Raw genomic sequence first — 10,528 nt, 5'->3', positions numbered from 1 at the left:
ATATATATATATATATATATATAATTTCTATGCCTATAATTCTATTTCTCCTACCTCTCAGAAATCTATCCGATCTTTGTCAAATTTTCCTCCGAATGATATTCTGCCACTTCAAAAAGTGGTGGAGAGGGAAAGACACATTGAATAACATAATCAAAGATACACTGTTCCTGAAAGTAGATAGGATGGTCATGGCTGGAAAGACTTCGCTCATGCTCTACTCAACCGGAACTGAACAGTAACAACCGCTCTGTTAGTGTATCTGTCTTTATCACACTACTGTTTTCAATGTTCAATATTTGAATGAAAATGTCCGTTACCTACCTCTTTCTCTGCCTACCTATCTATTTATTAACTATTTATTATATACTTACCTACCTATATAATCTGTCAACCTACACGCTCACACAAACATGCATCAACATGATTGTACCATTCCAGAGACAGAAACTCAGAACAAGTCAGCAGAAATGTTTCTACTGTTATATTTAATGTATGTTATACAAAGTATTATTATTATTATTATGATAATTTTGTTGTTGTTATATCTGCTATTATCATTCATTATATTACTTATTTAATTATTCCACCAAGTTGAACAGTTTATTTTTCTATATAACTTTTACCTCCAAGGTTGTTCGAGTGACGAGGTTTAACAATAAATTCTCCCAAACAAAATTTGTCCACAAAGATGGAAAAAAAAAACTCTCAAAAATTCTCTTTGCATTCAATGAGCTTATTGTATTCGGTGCACTACAATTCATCAGAACCGGATCAAAGAGGTTAGAAAGACAGAAAAGGGAACGCTAAAAGAGTCATAGAGGGAACAATGACAGGGGACATAGGTACGTCAGTAATACTGGTGAATTTCAGGAAGCATGGTATTTTTAAGGATGTAGTGTCTTGACAACTAAAAACCAATGTGAGTAGCTTGTTCCAAGCTTTAACAATTTTGAATGGGAAAAGTTTGTGATAGTCATGAGTGTTGTACTTTTTTTAATTTTTTTTTTATTTTATAAGCATGTCCATGGGTGGTAGAAGTGACAAATTGGCTGAATTGATAGGATGTCTGTTGATTAACAGATCGGTTATCAATTCATATCCCATCACTACCACTGCTATGTGTTCATGGTCAGTATTTTTTAATTTTCACTGGTCCAGTTCATCTAACTGCGAATAGGTTCCTTCAGATGCCCCACCCCCCACTACTAAGCTGGAAACAGCAATTGTACTGTTGTTGTTATTGTTTATCTTTGGTTACCAGAACTACGATAAAACCTGCCAGCCTTGGACATCACAACTTTTTGTATATCTTGGACTGTTTCAGAGGTTCTCAACCATTTTTTACCTATAGACCCCCATATATTCCAATTTTAATTGAATAGACCATCAGAGCTATTCAATGTTTAAAAAAAAATCCTATTATATTGTTATAATTAAATCAAAAAATTGTTAAGATATTTTGTGTATTGCAGAACTAATTTATTGCACATGATTTTTAACAACAAAATTTTACATGGACCCCCAAGAGTCATATGGTCCCTGATTGAGAACTACTGGACGATATTATCCAATGTCCTTCCTTATTTTTTAGACAGAATGGTGTGATTTGTGAAAATTTGGCTGGTATTGTAAAAAAGACTGCATAATATCCCCCACTCCTATTACCCATCTTTGTTGCCAATGTTATATAGATGTTTTATTAATTTGCAATGCTAAGTTCAAATCCTAACATAGGCATAGGTATCACTTAGAAAGAAAGATAGGCTCTTATTGAATCATTGTAACAATACTGCATCAAATATTAGTCTTCAATGGTACTACAACAACCCACTAAGTTGTGAGATATCTTGGCGTATCCCATCTCAAGAATTGTTCTGTTACCTGCTATGATACTGAGCAGTAAAGGCAAAAATAACTAAACGCCCAGCCCAAATTCCAGATTCAAACGGAATAAAATTATTTCTAAATTTCACAAAATTAGTGTGAATTCTAGGATTAAAACCCTTGATCTTTTTTCTATTCGAATAAGGCTCCTGTCTGAAACCCTATAATTGTCTTCTTGTGGCATGTAATTTTGTGAAGTTAATTTCTTTGATTTCTACTGACACACAATGCCACTTATTTCCTTAGAGCCTGGTGGTGGTGTTAAGGATTTTAAACTTTGGCTTAACGATGGAGATTTCTAAGAAGTGGTGTATAGTCTATTGAGTTGACATCACTACATTACTAACACTTATTTTATTGATCCAGAAGGGATGAAGACTAAATTATCCAATGTGTTCCTGTCTTTTTTTTTTAAGATAGTAAGCGGAAATTTGTGGGATATTTTTGGCTGCTATATTTAGTAGGTTGGGTGACCGTAAGGACTCGCTTTTGTATAAAACAGAAATTAGTATCTATATTAACAACTATTTTACATAAGATTGTCCAATTGGCTAACTTAGGTTACCAGATGTGCTTCATACTGTGGCTTTTATGGGATGTTTTCGTGTGAGTAGGTGTAGGGAGGTAATAGCGATAACGCTTAATGTACAAAGTAGATCATGGACGAATAAAAGTTGTGTTTAAAAGTGAGGAACAGATCAAGTATATTTGAAGAGTCAGTGGGTCAGTGAAGAACCAAAGCAAGAGAAGAGACTGATAGGTTTTATTTCATCCCAGTCAGCTTTGATCAAGTCGATGTATATAGTCAGAGGCATCCAAGTTGTGACCATTTCTTTTGTTCAGATACAGAATATTCAGGACTACATCATCCAATGTATTGTTCCTTCTGTTTAAGAGGATGAGGTATTAGTTCTAGTCAGTCAAACAATTAGATATATATCATCATCATCGTTTAACGTCCGCTTTCCATGCTAGCATGGGTTGGACGATTTGACTGAGGACTGGTGCAACCGGATGGCTACACCAGGCTCCAATCTAATTTGGCAGAGTTTCTACAGCTGGATGCCCTTCCTAACGCCAACCACTCAGAGAGTGTAGTGGGTGCTTTTACGTGTCACCCGCACAAAACCAGGCTTCTTTCAGTTTCAGTATAAAATCAATTCACAAAGTTTTGGTCAACCTAGGTCTGTAGTAGAAGACACTTGCCTAAAGTGTTGCACAGTAGGTCTTGAACTCAAAACCATGTGGTTGGGAAACAAACTTTTTAATGACACAACCAATAGGATAAAAATATAGAATTTTAATAATAATGAGCTTATTGGATACACTGGTCAGATGCACTACAACTCACTGAAAAAGGTAAAATGGAGAACAGAAAGGAACAATAAGTCAAGTAAAGAAAGGTGGCAATGATGGCAAAAAATGTGCAAGTGCAATACACAGAGTAAGATGCAAGAAAACAGAAAAGTGGACGTTAAATGAGCCATGAAGAAGAAAGGGTGCATAGGCATGTCAGGTTATTCCCTGGATTTAATAATGGATTTGGTTTGAAATTCTAAACAGCTGAAACATCACTATTATAACCAAGATGAAGACACTGTTGTGTGTTTGAGAAGCTTGTTTTCCAACCATATGGGCAAGTGTTTTTTTACTATAGTCCCAGGCTGACCAAAGTCCTGTGAGTGGATTTGGTAAACTGAAAGGAGTCCATCATATATATATATATATACATATATGTTTGTGTGTACTCTTGTCTTTGCATCATAGTTGTAAACGAGCATCACCATCGTACAAGTGGTGTTTGTTTCTAATCTTCCATGAAAACATGTCTGGCTATGGAAACATATTACCTTGCTTGGAAATAGGTGAAAGACGTTGACAAGAAAATCATCTGGATTCAGAAAATCTGCCTCAACAAATTCTGTCTGACCCATGCAAGCATGGAGAAGTGTACTTTAAATGAGGAGGATATAATTCCTTATCTCTGAAATAGATTAGTTTTAGCTAAAACAAAATAAAGAGAAGAAAACAAATAGATATCCTTCCTACTCTACAAACATACTTTACAGATGAATAATACCTGATCAAATTCAGTGTGACAGAAACTTGTATAGAGTCCTGACATTTTTCTGAACATATATCAAATTGCTTGAATTCTTTGACATTACTGAAATGAAGAGGAGAACTGATATGAGTAAAGGAAAATGACACCACACATATTCACCGATAGTAGTTTCTTTTGCAAATGGGGAGTATGTACAAGTTATTGCCCTTGCATTGAACTGTCGCTTGTTTATTTAGAGCAGTGGTTTCTCGACTGGGATCCACATGAACCCTGATGTTCTGTATAAGATTTTTGGGTATCCACCCAACAAAATAGTAAATTGAGGATCCAAGATAGTATATTAAGGGCCTCTGAAAAAATTATGTTTTAAATGTATGTATTGCAAGAAACAGCTTTAATGTTTTACATAGTTCAAACAACACAAGTGAAAGTGTGAAAAGCAAGAATTTTGAAAGAAGTATCTATAAAACTAGTTTTTGAACATTGAGATCGAGCGAGCTTTTTGCTCTTTTGCTCGATGTGTGGTTTCCGTCCACGCTGAGCTCGCCTTGGGACACCTGCGTTACCGTTTGACAGACGTACCGCCCCAGTCAAACTCCCCAACCGACACTGTTCTTGACCAAGGGTCGCCCAAAGGCGCTCGACATGCAGTGGGGCCCGTAGATAAAAAATGGTTGAGAACCACTGATTTAGAGTTTAATGCTTCTCAAACTAACATATACCAGCCTCCTCAAAATGTAAAATGTTTTTGCTACCTTTCCTCATTTTTATTAATAAGATGACAAAATTTGTTTTGCAAGTATGTAATTCTTTTTTTAACCAAAGTGTTTAACAAAATTTAAAACGTCAGAAACCATCTTAATTTTATTAAATAACTGCCCTCTTTTTTAAGTTTTTGTAGTTGTACCACTTATGAGAAACACTGGTTTTGCCCCAGATTAAGCAGATCTCTGGGATCAAAAGCATTCAAGCTTTGATTATTCCATTTGTCCCCATCTCCCTCTTCTGTTTATTTCTTTTAGGCAGGCATAGCTGTGTCGTTAAGAAACTCATTTTACAACAATGTGACTCCCTATACATGTTCTGTATAGTACTTTGGCTATGTGTTTTCTACTACAGCCCCACACCAACCAATGCCTTGTGAGTGAATTTGGTAAGTGGAAGCTGTTGTGTGTGTGTGTGTGCTTCCACCACCACACTACTTAACAACCAGTGTTGGTTTGTTTACATCCCTGGATCTTAGGAGCTTAGCAAAATAAACCAATAGCATAAGTACCAGACTTTAATAAATAAGTCCTGGAGTCAATCTGTTTGACTAAAACTCCTTCATGGCAATACCCACCCCAGCATGACCACAATTCAATGATTGAAACTAGTAAAAGATAAAAGATAGTGTATTCTGGATTACATTATCAAATGTGCCCACTGCATTTATTTGGGTGGTAGTGTGTGATATAAAGGACTTTTGGCTTCTGTTTCTAGCAAGTTGATTGACCTTGCAGAGACACCTCTACTTGTAAAAAGAAAAGTAGAGTTGTTGGAGATAATTGTTGTTGTCAGCTCTGTTTAAACAATCCTGTAACCCAGAAGAGAATAATGAAGTAACAGGTTGAAGTCCATGGGTCATGTACCTTATGCTATGTTTGTTGGAATTGTTGTATTGTACTACTCAATGTCTTGTAATGTTTAGTTCAGTGTTTCCTCTATGGGATGGAAGCTGTGGTGATTGAAAAGGTGAACAGATTATGTTTACTAGAATTAAAATGGTTTTTGTTCAATACTGTAGCAAAGAAAGAATTATGTAGGTGGAGTCCCTACCAGGCTTCTTGACAAGTTGTGTGGTTTCTGTAAACAAAAGGTTCATTCAAATGATGTTATTTGTTTTTACTTCTCCATGTAAACATGACTGAGCTGTTGTTTGGTAGACACCAAAGATGAGGGGGTATTCCCTTGCTTGAATGCAGGTGAGGGTTGGTGTCAGGAAGGGTTTCTAAATGCAGAAAACTCTGCTGCAACATTCTCATCTGCTCACCCACCCACTGTTCTGTCCCCTCTCACTAATACTCACCTTGTACCTTGAGAGTCCTCCTTAAAATCTCCTCCCTACATTTTATTTTTATCACTTTACAGCTCCACACTGGTCACTTACTTATACCCTCTCTTGTATAATATGAGCTGCTATGTATATCCTCTACAACATGAGCACATTCTATTGTGCCTGCAGGCCGATATACTCATATATACAAAATATAATAAATTTTTCAATTATAAAATTTATACAATATTTGTATGCCTATTTGCGACATAGGTCGCTTTTCCACTACAACTTAAAATGGTTGGACTTGAACAGAAATCGTCTGCTAATTGCCATTTGATCGGAAATTTTATTTTCACTATAAAACACATATTGCTAGGTTTGTACCACCCTCTTGAGACCCAACTACACTCTAACTGAAAAATATAGAATACTGTGTAAGTAATATAAACGTCCTAAATTCAGTGGTGGCGTTAATGAAGATGTTATGCATTAATTTGATGTGTTAAACTTACCTTTATTAATGTATCTCAAATTATACATAGATATATACAAGATTTACACAGATATAAGAGTTAGAACTTGTGGCCCACCCGCGGACTTTTTCCATTGGAAATTTTTGCCAGCCACACTTAAAAATTTCCCAACCCCTGCTCTACAGCAAGAAACTCATTCTGATCTGTTCCTTTATACTTAATATCTCATCACCCAGCATAAATACAGCAACCTCAATGAGTGCTTTTCTGTGGCTGATGCCAGGTAGACAGCACCCAGCACACTCTGTAAAGTGGTTGGCATTAGGAAGGGCATCCAACAGATATTGCAGTCCTCTGATAAGCCTGTCAAACCAGCCAGCCCATGCCAGCATGAAAGACACATTCGAAGATGGTAGTGATGATGATTCTATATACATACATACATCGGGTGTGGCTGTGTGGTAAGAAGCTTGCTTCTCAGCTGTATGTTCAGTCCCACTGCGTGTCAGCTTGGGCAAGTGTCTTCTACTATAGCCTTGGGGGTAACCAAAGCCTTAGTTTCTTTGACTAAAAGCCTTTATGAGAGTTCTCCAGCATGGCTGCAGTCAAATGACTGAAACAAATACAAGAATATATATATATACACACACAAGTGTGTGTATGTGCATATGTATATATTTATATAGAAGCTTGAAACAGCAATGGATTAATATATTGGCATGCATAACATTTATAATGTATATATAGATATGGAATGGCACTAGCAGTAACTTCTCAAAGACGCTTGTGTGTTAAACAACACTGCTCTTTGCTCAGGATACCAGTGGTTCACCAGACTGATTTGGTATCCTCAGTGACTAATATTTCAGTCATTCTAATATATATCATCATCATCATCATCGTCATCGTCTAATGTCCGCTTTCCATGCTAGCATGGGTTGGACGATTTAACTGAGGACTGGTGAACTAGATGGCTACACCAGTTTCCAATCTGATTTGGCAGAGTTTCTACAGCTGGATGCCCTTCCTAACGCCAACCACTCCTAGAGTGTAGTGGGCACGAAGGCCAGTCAGGCGGTACTGGCAACGGCCACGCTCAAAATGGTGTATTTTACATGCCACCTGCACAAGAGCCAGTCTAGCTGCACTGGCAACGATCTCGCTCGAATGTCTTTACACGTGCCAGGAAGGTGATGCTGGGCACAGGTGCCATCACGATTTCGCTTTTGCTGACGCTGAGCATATATAACATATACAGAGAGAAATGGTGAATCTAGTGACAGTGATTGTGTATATTCAACAATAGAGCAGAAGGGAAATATCTCAGGTAAGTGTACTATGTGATGAATCGACAAGTACTTGTACAGACAGCACACAATAAAAGGCAACTAACAAACATATTGTCTTCATTGTCAGAACTTACTGGCAACAAATATTATGAAACCCCTAATGCTAGAATGAATGAAGACAGGACACAACCCAAAGGTACATAACCCATTAACTGCATCCAGTCATTTCATAATCCTCTTCTATGCCTTAGGATTGTTCAAGTGGAGTTGACCTTGACAACAGTGATTGTATCCAGCATGTCCACTTATTTTCTTTACTGGCTCTCTCAAACTATCACGCATTACCATCTCAAAATACCAAATTGTTTTATCAGCTTTTCCTTACCCTGGTTCATGTCCCAGACCTTGTTGTAAACATTTCAATTCTTCAGTAAACTATAAACCTCCCTCATATTTTTTCCTGCAAACATTGACCTAAAGTTATCCATGCTAAACATCAATCATACCAACTTCATCATTCAGGAAGGGTCCAAAATGGTCGTGGACACTGCCTCTCCTACTCTGTGTATCATATAAAAAAAAATTCCATCTTTTTAGAGGCAAAATGTAAATCCTTGTTAATATCTGGAAGTATTCAGAATATATTAAACTGTCAGAAAATGACTGCAACAAACCCCTTCACAAGACATATGTAACCATGCAAAATATTCTTGTCTCTAATAGTCTCAATCACATGGAATATCTCTAAAATCTCAAATGCCAGTAACAACCTGAAAACACAAAATAAAAAGAAGAAACTCTAAAAAGTTGAGCCAATGTGGAAACCTCTATATGATCTTTTTATTGAATCCAAAATCTCATCCTGTAGTTTGAAAAAAGAAGGGACATTATCTAATATGATCTTAGATATATTGTACCCGAAAGAAAATTAAAGATGTAATGGTCTCAGCTAAAATTCCTTTGATCATAGCCCTGTTTGATTACTATTAGATAATAATGACAACATCCCACCCTCGTTGCTAGAAGAAGCCCTCCACCACCAATATGAACTGTGTTGATGTGTGTACCATTATACTTCATCTCCCTTCATATTGTTGGTATAGAGCCAAGTTTTGGGGAATCTATTTTACAGAACATCACAAGCCACTGTTGCACACACACATTCTGCCAAGATATTACTCTCTTCCCCACCCAACCACCCCCTCTCTCTCTCTCGTTTTTTCTCTCCATCAACTCCTGCTTCTTTACACACGCTTTCTCTCTCTGCAAACATATATACATACCTCTTTCATTATGCAAACACTCATACACACAACACACACACAAAATGCACTCTTTGTCTCACTCAGCTATCTTTTATCTTTCATTCTTTCTCATGTATCTATACACATTTTCTCACTCTCTCAACTTACTCATCCATTAAATATACACACAAAACACATATTATACATACACATGCTTCCCTGCTCTCTATCCCTTTTATCATTCACTTCTTATGTACTCTCTCTCTCTTAAATACACACGCAAAACACGTACATACAAAGGACACACTAACATGATCAAAAGTTCTTGAAACAGAAAGTGCCTCTGTAATCTATGAAGGTCAAACAAACTATAGAAAACAATGTTTTGTGTTGACTATACTGCAAGATGATGGATGTGGTGGATTTTACTGTAGCATGATACTCCTTTTAGCTTATACGTTTCCCTTGCTCAGATTAGAAATATGTCGACGTTGGCATTCTTTGAACTTAAACGAGACACTAATCCTTGGGAATTATATAAATATAATGCTAGTAGTTTGGTCATCTTTCATTTGCACTTTTTCTATCACTACTACACTAGTAACATTAGTAATAGTTTATTACAAAGACAGGAGTTCTAAATATAAATTTCTAGTGTTCATACATGGTGCAGATATGATTGTATGGTTAAGAAGTTCACTTTCCAACCACCTGGTTTCAGGTTCAGTCCTACTATATGATACCTTGGATATGTGCTCTCTATCATAGTCCTACAACAACCAAAGCCTTGTGAGTGGATTTGGTAGCTGGAAAGTGAAAGAAGCCTGTTGTACACACACACACACATATATGAACATGTGTGTGTGTATGTTTCTGTCACCTTGCCTTGGCTTCACAGGGTAGCTATAAACAAGTGTCACCATGATACAAGAAGAGTTCTACATTTTTAGACTTCCATAAAAACATCTCCAGCCATGAGGAAATATTATTACCTTGCTTAGAAATAGGAAAGGCATCTGTCTGTAGAAAACTACAATGAATCCCATCTGCTTCATGCAAACTTGGGAAAGTGAACATTAGAATGATGGTGAAGATGATATATTTCTGAAAAACACTTACATAATAAGTGAAGTAGAATATCTACATCAGGGAATAAAAACCAAGCTGTGACTTCAGTTTGATAAAATATTAACTTCTCTTGATAGTTTTAAGGGAATAAGAAATAGATAATAGGAAACCTGCCAGTCACCTAGTCACCTACCGCTCCGGCAGACACTCTAGCCAAATCGACTACATCCTCGCCAGAAATAGGGAAAGAGGGCGGCTTATAAATGCCAAAACCTACCCTGGCGAAGAATGTACCCCACAACATAGATTAGTAGTTAGCGACTTTGGGATCAAGGCAAAATGGGTGCCCAGAATTAGACAGGCTTGGAGAAGAAGGGTGTGGAAGCTTAAAGACCCTGCAAACGGACAGAGACTTAGAGACAAGTTACTTGAAGCATTTAACGAAATAGAAGGGGATATAGCAT

General features: G+C 36.9%; 1 protein-coding gene across 1 annotated transcript in view; it reads right to left on the bottom strand.

Moving 5' to 3' along the window:
- The window catches only part of LOC128247821 (uncharacterized), a 97,051-nt gene that overhangs the window by 56,312 nt on the left and 30,211 nt on the right, over window positions 1-10,528 (bottom strand). The window lies entirely within an intron of this gene.

The sequence above is a fragment of the Octopus bimaculoides genome, chromosome 5 (assembly GCF_001194135.2).
Source record: "Octopus bimaculoides isolate UCB-OBI-ISO-001 chromosome 5, ASM119413v2, whole genome shotgun sequence".
In the NCBI taxonomy this organism is placed as follows: Eukaryota; Metazoa; Mollusca; class Cephalopoda; order Octopoda; family Octopodidae; genus Octopus; species Octopus bimaculoides.
This window is presented reverse-complemented; position numbering and strand designations above follow the sequence as displayed.